Source organism: Phodopus roborovskii, unplaced genomic scaffold, assembly GCF_943737965.1.
Source record: "Phodopus roborovskii unplaced genomic scaffold, PHOROB, whole genome shotgun sequence".
In the NCBI taxonomy this organism is placed as follows: Eukaryota; Metazoa; Chordata; class Mammalia; order Rodentia; family Cricetidae; genus Phodopus; species Phodopus roborovskii.
In genome coordinates, this window is record NW_026126517.1 from 19,640,398 (window position 1) to 19,653,684 (window position 13,287).

Consider the following 13,287-nt stretch of genomic DNA (forward strand, 5'->3'; position numbering starts at 1 on the left):
TTATGAAGGGAAGCAGCATTGTGCAGGTATTTTTGCTAAGCATCAAATCATAGGTGAGACTAGGACCTGTGCTGTAGAATTGCTCTCAGAGCTGGTGTTCCCAGGTTCATCCTTCTTGTCTTCATGAACGTACAAAGCTCAGCTGCCTCTAATGGGACCACCAAGCTGCCCTTCCCAGGCCACCTTCACAGTCAGGATGGACCACAGCTGGGAATGGAAGCATCCCCAGAACAAGAGTAAAATCCTGCTCCTAGTTGTACTGGTTAAACCTCTCTGAGGTTTTGGACTTCTGTGGACATGTTTAGGGAAAAATTCCCTCTAGTTTCAAATTATCCTGATATTCTGTGTGTTGCTCACGATTCCAGAATGTAGTTGTTTTTTACTCTTTGGGGGCCTGCCACCCAGCTCCTAAATAAATACATGGAGATTTATTCTTACTTATGAATGTCTAGCCTTAGCTTGGCTCATTTCTAGCCAGCTTAAATTATCTGGTTTCTCTTTAACTACATTTTGCCTCTGGGATTTTTACCTTTCTTTCCTTCTTACTCTGTGACTGTCTGTGTGGCTGTCTGGGTGGCTGTCTCCTGGTATTGTCTTCTCCTTTTTCTTTTCCCACGTCTCTGCTCTGCTCTCCTCTCCTTTCGAGCCTAGATTTCTCTTCCTAGTTATTCTCTTTGCCTGGCAGCCCCTATCCCTCTCATGCCTAGGTATTGGCCATTCAGCTCCTTATTAGACCAACAAGGTGTTTTAGTCAGGCAAAGTAACACAGCTTCCAGAGTTAAACAAATCCCTAAAAGAATGCGACATATCTTTGCATCATTAAACAAATAGTCCACAGCATAAACAAATGTAACACATCTTAAACTAATATTCCACAACAACAGAAGGGTTTAGAAGCATGTGTCTACAACACAATTTTAATTGAAGAAATTAAGTTTCAAGCCAGCAAGCATATTATGACCCTGGTGGAAATATACAGTGAGTACATACTCTGTGAGAAATAGTGGGCTTTCTCTTAATTTTTTTTTATTTGCATGCATGTGTCTCTGTGACTGAAAGCCTCATGTGTTCAACTGCCCAAAATGGCCAAAAAAGAGTTCTGAATCCCCTGGAGCTGAGGGTACATGCCATTGTGAGCTACCTGATTTGGATACCTCTAGAAGACTAGAAGTGCTCTTAACTACTGACTGGGTCTCTAGGCCTAAATTATGCTTCTCAAATGTCATCCCATAATGTCCATGGGGGGTTGGTTCCAAGATCTCCGAAGAAAGGAAAGTTCATTAAAGTTCAAGTCTCCTACATAGTGTCTACACAGGACTCACACATATTCCTGAAGGGGTCTGAGAATGTCCAAACCACCTTTAGTAGTTCCCAGAATAAAGTAGAGGCCATGCCATGGATATGGGTATGCTCATACAGTGTAGAGGAGGGCTGAGAGCATGCTGCATATAGTTACACAAAAAGTCTGGAAAATATTCAGCAAAATATTAGCAATGATTTTCTCCGTACTCTCTCTCTCCCTCTCTCTCTCTCTCTCTCTCTCTCTCTCTCTCTCTCTCTGTGTGTGTGTGTGTGAGAGAGAGAGAGAGAGAGAGAGGGAGGGAGAGAGAGAGATTGGCTTATTTTCTTTATTCTTGTTTTCTAATTTTTCTTTGATGAGTATCTATTACTTATGACAATACTAATAATTGAGATTAAAGACTCAAAATCATCTTCCAACCCTATGCAGTCCCTAGACTAAGGCATGAAACACAGTCAAGACAGGCCTGAGGGAAATGAAGGTCACAAACCTGAGAGGTTTCATTGGACTCTGCCTCAATCTTGGTCAAGATGTTGTATGGAACTTATTTGACATGATGGGATCCTAAAGTGTCAACCTATTTCAAAGCAACCTTGCCCTTTGAGTCTATCCCTGCAGGAACAAGAGACTGAGAGTGGCCAAACCGGAGCAAGAATTGAGAAACATCACAAAATGTCTTGCATGTGTACATGCATGTTTGTATATGAGTGAGTGCCTATGCCCATTTATATGTGTGGAGGCTAGAGGTTGATGCTGAGTATCTTCTTCCATCTTATTTATTTGGGCAGGATCTCTCCTTGAACCCCACAAATTTTCCCAGGATTCTCTGCCTTTATTTCCCAAGTACTGGGATTACAGGTAGGCTGCTATGCTCTCCTGGCTTTTACATAGTCCAGAGGACCCAAATTGTGGGCCTCATACTTGCAAAGCAAGAACTTTATTCAATGAGCTATCTCTCCAGGTCCATGAGAAGGACTTTTTGTGTTTTGTGTGGTGGCTTTTTCATGAGACCATAATGCTATCTTGAGTTTTGCTTCTGGTAGCTATGGAAACTAGATCAGATCAATACATTGCTATCCATGTCTGTGGTTATGGCAATGGAGTCACTGATACTTTCTATGTTGTGGAGGGAGGGGTTAGGGATCCTCACCTAAAATCCCACACCCTTCAGCTGCAAGGGCAGAGATATCAACCTATATAGAAGTTAGAAGGTTACCCGAAAACATGGCTCTGGGATGCAGCTTCCATGAGGCTTCCATCTGTATGGGGTGAGACTTGGTAGCCCTGAAGCTGTTTGGGGGTTACCATGCTCCTGAAAAGTAACCCTTCAGGTAAGTTTTATAGAAAAGCTCAATAAATTCACTGGTCTCGCTAAGTGGGACTTTGGTGAAGTCATACTTTGGTCTATTGCTAATGCATATGTGTGGTACCTAGCCATTCATTTTGTCTCCCTAAGGAAACAAGGCAACATATATGTCAGCTATCTGGAATTTTTGCTATTGCATTATCTGCAAGCAACATTCAGCTCTTCTACTCAAAGTGAGACTCTTTCCATTTATTTTTCTCTCTAATTTGGACAGAGCTTTGCTATAGTCACTGTCTACCTCCCTAACCTTCATTATTGGATCATAAACCCCAGCACAGAATCTGAGTCCTTGGGGTTTTTGTAGTCTGACACATTGGAAGTGTGAGATACAGCCATCTGGCAGGCTAAAAAGCAAGAGGTTTTGAAATATTTATGTCCATGAAGAATGAGCCATGATTTTTAACTGTGTTAGAGGTTGAGCAGACACAGCATTTGGGGCCCTGGCAATGTAGCCTGAAGTTCTCTGCTGAATTCCCCCTGTAGGAGAAAGCAGGTATGAATCTTGCTTCATAAAGAACGAGAAAACTGCCTGGCTCTCCTTCCCCTTGCTTGGCCTTCTGTGTGCTTTCTGAAGGAATATTGGTGGAGAGAGAGAGAGAGAGTGAACTGATGCTGAGATTAATAACCCAGGATACTCTCGGAGGCCGCATAAGCTTTGGAGATACTTTACAGAGCTGGGTGATTAAGAGTAGAAGAGAAGAGCCCATCTTAATCAGCAGTGTGAGTTTAAATTTGGGTCTCTCTGGCAAAGTATCTGCAAGGGCCATTAGCTTTCATTAATTACACAATAAATAGAGCTCTAGTGGAAAGGGGCTACTGGTTACAGGAGGCTGAATTGGGAAGGCAGTTCAGGTGTCCTTGGGTGACAGTAGCATCCTGGACCTGGATTCACAATTCTCCCTTGAGCATTTTTCTGCAGAAGAACTTCATGGACCAGTCATTTCCAGGGTCGGGGAAGGAGAACCCATAGTCTGCACCTGAGGAGAGCACCATTTGTTATTCTATCAACTCTATTGTCAGAAAAAATGGAAAGAATAAAGACCCCCTTTCTGCTCTTTCTTTTTCTCTCACATTTCCAGCCACATTGGTGGGTAACCGCTCACTAGTGTGGACAGTGTTCTTGGGGCTTTTCCAGATTATTTTAAGAAGGCAGGTGCTACCTGAAAATGAACAGTCTGTTTTTGTATTAATTTTGAAGACCATCTGTGATGGATTTACTAGAATGCTAATAATATTTTTGCTTTCCTCTATTTTCTTTGCAGAACCTCCTAAGTATGTTCTTATGAGATTTGTATGTATTTGTATATGATATATATGTACATGTATAATATATATATGTATTTGTATGTGACACATATGTATGTATATGTCACCAGAGCTCCACTGCAGAGGCCACTGTTACAGATGGCAGGTGATGATAGGACTTCATGGTGGCTCCAGTTACAGGGAGCCAACCATTGAGGCATATTGGCTCTTTTCCTTAAACTTAGTATTGACGTAATGGGTATCTTCTTTCTAAACACTACTGTACTTCAGGTTAGAGGATATGTGTTCTGGGGTGCCCCTCTACCTCAGAAAGCAAAGTCACAGAAGAAATGAATGATTGGGCTACAGATAGTTCACTAAGTAGCTACTGGTAAATATTGAGCCAGATACTATACCAAAATGTTCTTAAGTTCTCATTTACTCCCAGTCAATGACTTTTGCAGCACTGTGAACATAATAGCTTACAGAAACAACCCAAGGAAGGGAAGATTTACTGGGGCCCAGGTTCCTTAGAGTTTCAGTCTGTCACATTGGGAAAGGCAAGGCACAGGCATTTCGTGCCAGTGGGAACATGCAATGGGGCTGTTCACATCAAGAAGGATTAGAGGCAGAAAGCATGGTAGGAACCAGAGGCCAGGAGTAACCTTCAAAGGCCCACTCCAGGGACCCACTTCCCCCTAAGGTTCCACAACAGCACTGCTATCTGAAGAAGAAATGAGCCTAGGGAAGACATTGCATAGGCAAACAATAGCACTACATAACAGCTCTGTGAAGGACTGGCTGACTGTTAGAGCACATCACAGATGGGAAATCTATGGCTTAGAAAAACAATGCCCTCTTTAGATGACCCCTCCTGGAAGGCATCACCCTACATGTGGAGGGGGGGGGAAGCATGGGAGGGTGGGAGAGAGGGAAAGAGGAATGGAGGGAGGGAGGGAAGGAGGGAGGAAGGGAGGGAGGGAGGAGGAGGGAGGAAGAGGGAACTGGGATCGATATGTAAAATAAAAATTAAAAAAAAAAGAAAAAAAAAACAATGCCCTCAAGTCTTCATGTTAATGTGAGGCCAGAATTTAAACACATATTATTTTATATAGTAATTTGAATTCCTATACTAAGTATCGTATTTTCTAGAAAGATGTAGTAACGAAGCATTTGGAAATTAATCCACCCCTGTAAGTAACAATTTTTTGAGTCAAAAGAATCATTTCCTCTCTTTAACCTAACTCCTTTAACTTCAGGCATGGGGGTCACTTAAGGATTTTCTTGATTACCAAATGTGTGTTGTGGCTGTGATGTTTTGTCAACTTAACTGCAGCTAGACTTACCATGGAAACACACCTGTAAGTGTGTCTATGAGGGATTATTATAGATTAGGTTGAGATATAAAGATTCATGATAAATGCAGTTGGTTATATTCCATGGCATGGGTCCCTCATTTCATATAATGAGGAAGCTAGCTGATCATCAGCCTTTACTTGCCTCTGCTTCCAGACTGTGGATACAGGTCTGGCCACCATGACCACCAGGCACCAGGTCCACCCAGCATAATGGAGTTGGCTAGAACTGTTATTCAAAAGAAGCCAGTTGCTTTTTTAGTTATTTTGTTGCAGAAATGAGAAGGTTTACCAATATAGCAGCTCCTGGTATTAGCGGGAATATAATTACTTTAAGAACCAAGGGACACCCTGACAAAGAACTTATCCAGAGGGCCCAAATAGCCATGAGGGTAATTCTAAGTACTACGGCTCTCTCCAATCCAATCTGGACCTATGTCTGTGCCTAACACACAGCATGGAATGAGCCAAAATCTAGTCTCTTTCCACTCCTCTCTTGGCATCACACTTGTAGTTCATTCAAGAAGCTTTTGAAGGCACCATGCTAGCAGCATAGTAGAGGGCTCTCTCGGGGCTGTTTGTTTGGCTGGCCCATTTTCCCTGACATTACCACTTTTAGCCATATCTCCACTTTGCACAGCTGCTTACTCCTGGCCTCCCCTCAGCCTTCTGTACCTACTGCTGAAGAGCAGGACTCTTCACTAGGATTGGATTGAAGTCCCTTCTCAGGAAGAGCAGCTGTCAATGAGACAGAGCTGATGGCTGGACCCCTGTGTGAATTTGTGAGCCAGTTCTACCAAATCTAGTCTTCAGATAGAAACAAGACACGCAAGTTACAAAGACAGGAACAGAGATGAGTCAGGAACAAAGATGAAGAGCTTTTCCCTTTCTTCATCTAGTCCCCTGCCTCTGGCCCTTGTTTCCAGACACATCCTGTTTGTCATTTTATAATTCAATCCTTTTTTCTGTAGACTACCTTGAGATGGCTTCAGAGGATTCTGACATCTGAGCTTTGTGAGTTACTGTCCCATCTTAACTGTTCTCTGAAACCCCAGTGTTAGGTCCATTGTCCCTGTAGGCAAATTAATTGTGCTAGGTCCTAGAGCAACAGTTTATCTCTGTGTCTATTTTCACAGGTGAGAAAGAGGCATGCATCAGCACTACTGGTAGATAAACAGCTGAAAAGCAAATGTACTGTAGAGAGTGAACATCTATTATCCTGGATTATGATCGATGGCATGTTATCTGACTGGGCTTTTTTTCTTCCTTCCTGTCTTTGCAGCCTATAAACCTGAAGATTGGAGGAGAACAAATCTTGTCCATAGAAGCCGTTGCTTTTCTTTATGTCCCCAGAAAGATGTTAGCCAAGAAGACAGAAAGTCTTCACTGGTATCAAATCAAATGGGAAGGAAAATGAGTACAAGTGTGGGTCGGGTCGTCTGCGTGAGGCGACACTGCTGCAGGGTCTAGGAGCCTGCATGCTGTGTCAATGTTTCAGGGCATAGTAGGGCTTCGGTCCTATCCCCTGTCCCCACCTCCACCCCCCACATGCTATGTCAATGTTTCAGAGCACAGAAGGGCTTCAGTCCCCCTATGCATGCCATGTCAGTGTTTCAGGGCATAGGAGGGCAGCTACAACAAAACACCGCAAGCAGGTGGTGTTAAAAGTAGGGGAAAAAATGCATTGTCTTACCTCTCTGGAAATGAGAAGTTCAAACATTAAAACATTTGCAAGGAGGAAGGGAAGATCCTGCCTGTCTTTCCCTGGCTCCCTGTGGTCCAAGCTCATGGCATTCTTACCATGTGTCTTCACATCATCTTCCACCTGTTCATACTGCTTGTGTCCATATTGCCCTCTTCTTGTAGTGACATCAGTTTTATTGGATTAAGGACCTGCCCTTAAGGATTATGACTTCATCTAAACTAATTACACCTTATTACACCCTTCATCTTAACTAATTACAACCATGTTTCCAAATGAGGTCCCATTTTGAGATACCATAGGTTTGGTTTAGGAATTCAACACATCTTTTGGGGAGGGAAATCATACTCATTTGAGCTTAACTTGAAGCAATGAATGTGTCTCAAGGGTTTCAGGCTAATGCAGTGGGTATATTAAAGTACTTATGAAGCTCAGAAAAATAACTGTTTTCAACACAGATTTCCCACAGAAGACCAGGTTGGCTTATAATTAATGTGTAGGCCCCACTGACTCAAACTCGTGATCCTCCAACCTCATCTTGTCAAGATCTGTGGTAACAGACATTCTATTTTGCTTTCTGTGGCTGAGCTACTTGGGGAAGAAAGGGTTTCTTTCAGCTTACTAGTTCCCATCCATCACTGAGGGAAGCCAAGGCAGAAACTCAATGTAGAAACCTGAAATAGAAACCATGGAGAAAGTTGCTTCCTAGCTTGATCCCCCAGGCTCATACTTAACTAGCTTTCTTACAGCCCAAGACCATTCTGCCCAGGGGTGGCATGGCCCCCAGTAGGCTAGCACCTATATCAATTAGTAATAAAGCAAATGGCCAATTGATATGCCATAGGCCAGTCTGATGAAGGCCATTCCTAAGTTAATGTTCTCTCCCCCCCCCCAAGTGACTCTTGTTTGAGTCAAGTTGACAATAAAATATAACAAGCATAACAGGTTTGTGTTAGCATACCTGGCTTCCTTAGTAACTTGGTAAATTGACTGAGTAGCCAGTAAAGACCATTTTGATGAGGAGCCATGATTGAGGATTTCTACCAAAGGAAGGAATAGTCAGGAAGCAGCATGGGAAGTGTGGATATATAAAAACAACCAGAAGTTCCCTTAGCTCCATTTTACTATATCAGAAAGAATAAAATGGTATTTGTTAGTAGGACTTCAACCAAAGGACATGGGGCTCAAGGCAGGTCTATAATCCCAGTGTGAAGCCAAAGAGCCATTGAGAAATTGAGGCATAAATCCCACTAAATTTCTGGAGTGCATGTGGTTGTGATGAAGTAACAGTTGACATAAAGAATTCAGAATTGGACCCTGATTATGGACATTTTATTGCTAGGATCCCTTATTAGCCTCTGTGGCTGAGGAGGAGTTACAGCCTCCTCATTTCTAGCCCCATCACAGAGAACAGGTTTCAAATAGGGGTTGATCAAAGGAACACATGCCTGTACCAATTAGTCAGGACTGGCTGCCCAGCAAACAGGACTAAGTGTATGTAATTAGATTCTACGTGGGGAGAGGCAGAGGGACAGGAGCTGACGGGTTCAATCTTAGCATTCATGTGATTTTTGCCTGACATGGAGTGAGAAGGAAGAAAACTCAAGGTAGAGAGAAGAGAGAGTGAGCTGGCTTTTGCTAACTAAGTTTCACTTGCAGTTTATAATAAATCAATAGGTGTTCCATATTCAAATGTAAGACTGTATTATCTCCTCAACTGAAAGATGAATTTGAATCATCCTTGTCATTGTTTCGCTCCATACTGCAATTGGTTATATTGATTTCATCTGTCTGGGGAGTATATTAGAACCAATGCATAATTACTGTGAAGTTGTATTCCTGTTAAAGAATTAAGGATATTCCTAGGACAGTGAAGTGTTAAATATTCTTGGGGGTGATCACTACCACTCCATTGAATACCTGGACTCCAATTGTGTCAGCCCATCAATGTAAAGATAGAGAATTCAAGAAAGAAATTCTAACTTCTATTCACAAAACCAGAAACACATAGTTTTAGAAGTCGTAGTTTAGAGGGTTTTTTTTTTTCTTTTTTAAAACTAGCTACCAACAAAGGAATTTCTATTGACTGTGCAGAAATCTGACCATCCAGCCAGTATGAGAATGTTTCCAGGGATGGATAGCTCATCTGTTTGCCAGGAAGTCAGCTTTGTTATTGGACAACAGCCTGAGAGGGGCTGGGATGAAACCCAAGAGTCTGATTGTAATATCAATGATGTTGTGTCATGTTATTGAGCCACAGCAATGCTTGACTGTGTTTCAAAATCATATTGACGCTTTCCAAAGTTATTTCAGCTAAGTAGCCTATAGATGAGGATACAGTCTTACACAGAAGTAGGGCATTCTGGGGGAGAATAGAGGGTTGGAGAGACATCCAGTTGGGGCTCTGGATTCAAGGAATTCTCCAAGTAACCAGATTCCCAGCAATGAGGGTGAGGTCTGATTATAACTGCTAGCTACACCTGAAGTTTATCAACCTCTAATGACCAACTCCAAAGACTAGGCCTATAAGCATGGGGTGTTATCAGCTTAAAATGGTCCAGGCACGAGGTTGTACAAAGCCCATTGGGGGCTTAATAGAGAAAATCAAGAAGGAACGATGTGGGATGGACCTCCAATGCCTGCCTAGTGTCCTCCAGCCTTCTCATGCCCCCAGTAGAAAAGAACTTCCTGTTGTTTATAGTTTACACACCATTGCTAAAGAAACACTGGTCTAGAGCCAGGAAGATGTTCAGTAGGTAAGGAAGCTTGTCTTCAAGCCTGATGACATGAGTTTGCTCTGAGGGCCCAGAATGTCCCTATTTTCTGAGATCGAAGGGCACTAGTCCTTTCATTTGTGCATATGCTGTTGGGGGCAGAACCAGGGCTTCACACACAGTAGGCAAGTGACCTGTCTGAGCTATTCTTCCAGCTTATTGACAATCTTTTTTGAGAAGGTCATTTTGGGATGGCCTAATAGATGAGAAGATAGTTGCTATGCCAAAATAGGATAATGGAGGACTTCTGGGTCACAGAGGTAGTGAGAGGAAAGTCTGAGGTATGGATGCATTTGGACATTTCAGAATGAAGGTCTGTGTGGTTCAGTAGACTATGAATATGCATGTCTGACAGGTGGAGAGAGAAGATGAGGTGTTAGGGGAGCCAAAATCAGGTGCCAGATAAGGACAGGACCATGGGCATTATAAGGACTTGAGAAACAATACTGATTTTAATTGTTTTGACTTATGTAAAAACCACATTAGTTTGGGGTGACCACTTTATCTTGTTTTGAAAGTATTCACATCCAGATGTTTACTAATCAATTCTGGTATTTTTATGTGAATTTGTCTGTCTTTATCTATTCTCAATAATTATAAAAAAATGTCTGAGACTGAGTACATTTGTAAAGGACAGAGATGTATGTGGTTCCAAAGTCATGTGCATATAAGGGTTGGGCCCTCTGCTTCTACTGAAGCCACTAGTTTCATCATGGGGTCTCCAGCCTCATGAGTTTTAATCCTAACTCCTAAAGGTCCCACCTCTGGACACCAGTAACCTCTGGATTTGGTGGTCACATTTCCAATACACAAATGTTTATAACAGGGCTGGTGTTGGATTCTAGTATGTATTTTCCAAAGCCATTTCTTTCCCCTTGTTGAAAGCTAGGGTAGTATATCTCAATATCTTGTTCTCTTTTCCATGACTTCTCAAAGATTAATCAGGGTTGATGCTGAGCTTAGACCAACAGGTTCCCATGACACTTGAGGGTGTTATCCATATAGGTTGTAGATACAGTGGGTAAATTTTTCTACACTGCCCAGTATATTCACCTTCATTTCTCTTTTGATATTTGTATTCATTTCAATTGGAAGATCTCACAGCAGTGTACAGCAACACCAGAATGGACCCACTTTCTACTACCAGTTTAAACTTGTCTCATCTTTTTGAGCTTCCTTTCTGCTACCCTGAACATTACCATGTCAGTTGAATATTTTCTGCCAGTTTCAGCCCATAGGATGTGTTGCCTTTTCAGTGCTGATATCCCTCTGTTGGACAATAAATAGTAATTATCATCTTTTCTTCAATTCCCAAACATCAGGGCAGTTCTGATACTTTGGTCAATTCTTATGCTGACCAGAAGCCTCATTTAAACATGCCAAAAATGCAGATCAACTGATTTAATAATATTAAAAAGGAGTGGCCCTTATGACTTAGACATTCACTGGTTGCAAGGTGAGAAGGCTCTGAGATCTTGAAGATGCAAAGAGAATTCAGTCCCTCTGCCTTTGCTTATTGACGTCACTTGCTTTCATGTTTCAAAGGCTCCCTGCCTTAGCCACACCCTCTAACCAGAGGAGCAAATTTTTTTTCTTTTAATTTTTATTGTGTATATGAGTGGGGATGTGCACTTACCACCATGAGTGCGTGAAAGGATGGAACAAAATCTCTCCTCTCTTCCATCATGTAGGACCTGGGAGTCATCATCAGGCCATCAGGGCTGTACCCATTCCAAGATTCTCCCTGCTGGAGATATTAGCAAAGTCTCAGGGAAGGCTTCTGTTGACCAGGCTCAGGGCATACCCCACCCTAAATCAGTCTATGGAAGATATGTGGTTGTCATTGGCCAAGTTGGAGGCATGTGCTTCACTCAAGCCCCCAGACCAATGAATGTTGCAGGGAGTTAGTTCCTCATAGGAGGACCACCCAGAGTTCTCTTGGGAAAAGAGGGGATTGGATACCAACCAGTATGACAGACATACCTAGTGAGTGAGCCATGCCCTCTTGTGCTTTAGTCTCTTAAGTATCATTGTATTTGTTGTGTTCTTCCCCTGCTCTGCTCCTTCCAGAGCTAGCTGAGCAATATATTTGAATTTTGCCCAGATTGTCTAGAAGGGCTCTCTAAGTGGTCTCCCAGGTCCTGTTTTATTTAGAGAAATCCACAAGACACAGCTTATATGAAAGTGTATATTTAGACAAACTTATATACATGAGCATTCCTCTAAATGCTAGTACTCAAGAGGATGAGGCAGGGGGATCCTGAGTTTGAAGCCAGCCTGGCATCTTAGCAAGCCCAGGCATCGCCATCCAAAGTCTACAAGAATGTGTTGTACAGCTCTGTGTACCTGGCTTTCCAACCCCAACGCAGCCCCAGAACAATCTTCTAGTATGCTTTTCCAATGGGATGCCATCTACAGAGGCCATCATACCAGGGAGAGAGAGCATCAGAGACATCACTTTGAGGAGACATAGGAGTACCCTGGTTAACTGGACTAGCTGGCATAACCAGACCCCAAACACAAAGAAATTGCACTACTGAAATGAGAGTATGCATGATAATTTAATACTAGTATATAGAAGCTACATGAGGGATACTATTTATATATTTTATAGATAGCTTGTGGCTGGACCAATGAATGACAGTACCATGCTGGAGAAGTCTTATCTGGCTCTTGAGGGATGGGCAAGATGCTTCTGGATAAAAGGAAATAGGGATATGGATGTACTTGGCAAAGTGACAGCTCAAAGCCATGGCTATCTGGACAGGAGGTCAGAGAACAGCAAGTGATTCAATAAGCTCTTTGTGCAGGATGGTTGTAAATAGATGACAACCTGAATTTAGTTTGGACTCTGCACAGTGTTGAACAATGCCAGAATTTAAAGATGGTGCTGATGATATTTTCAGTTGCTAAAAGAGAGGTGTGACCCCAAGGTTAACCAACCATCTTCTTTAGTCTGAAGGTCTAATTGTCTTATGTTCCTAGGAAAGTAAAGTCCTGGGCTGGCAAGCAAGCCTCTCTGCCCCCCACACACACTTAGAATGGGACTGGCTTTTTCTCAGCAGCAGAGTGTGGGCTGGCACCACTGTGATCAGGACTCATGTCCAGAACAGAGTTCAGCTCTTGGGCCTGCAAGACATTTTGAGATTTCCTCCTGACTAGCCCCATATCTGACCCCCAGCCAGTCTGGGTTCATCTGGTATTTTCTTGTGCAACAGCGGCAGCTCCAGGGGGATGTGCGTGGCCTTACAACAGGCAGTGGACAGAGTGGCATGGAAAGAGGTCTGTCTGGGTGCTCTGTCTGCATGCTCTGTGTGTGCTGCGATTTCCCAGCTGGTCTGAAGGTCAGCCAAGGGAACGTGTTTGTGAAACTGCGCAACAATCTAAGTTGCTGATGTTGGGCCCCTTTCTTCATTCTTCCTCTCTCTCCTAAGCCAGCCGGGACTGGGAGTCGGGTTTACTTCTGGCCAGGAGCTTTCCTTCTTTGTCACTTGACTGTGCCCCCCCCTTCCTACCCCTCTGAAAAGGGGTGGGTTTCTTGGCTG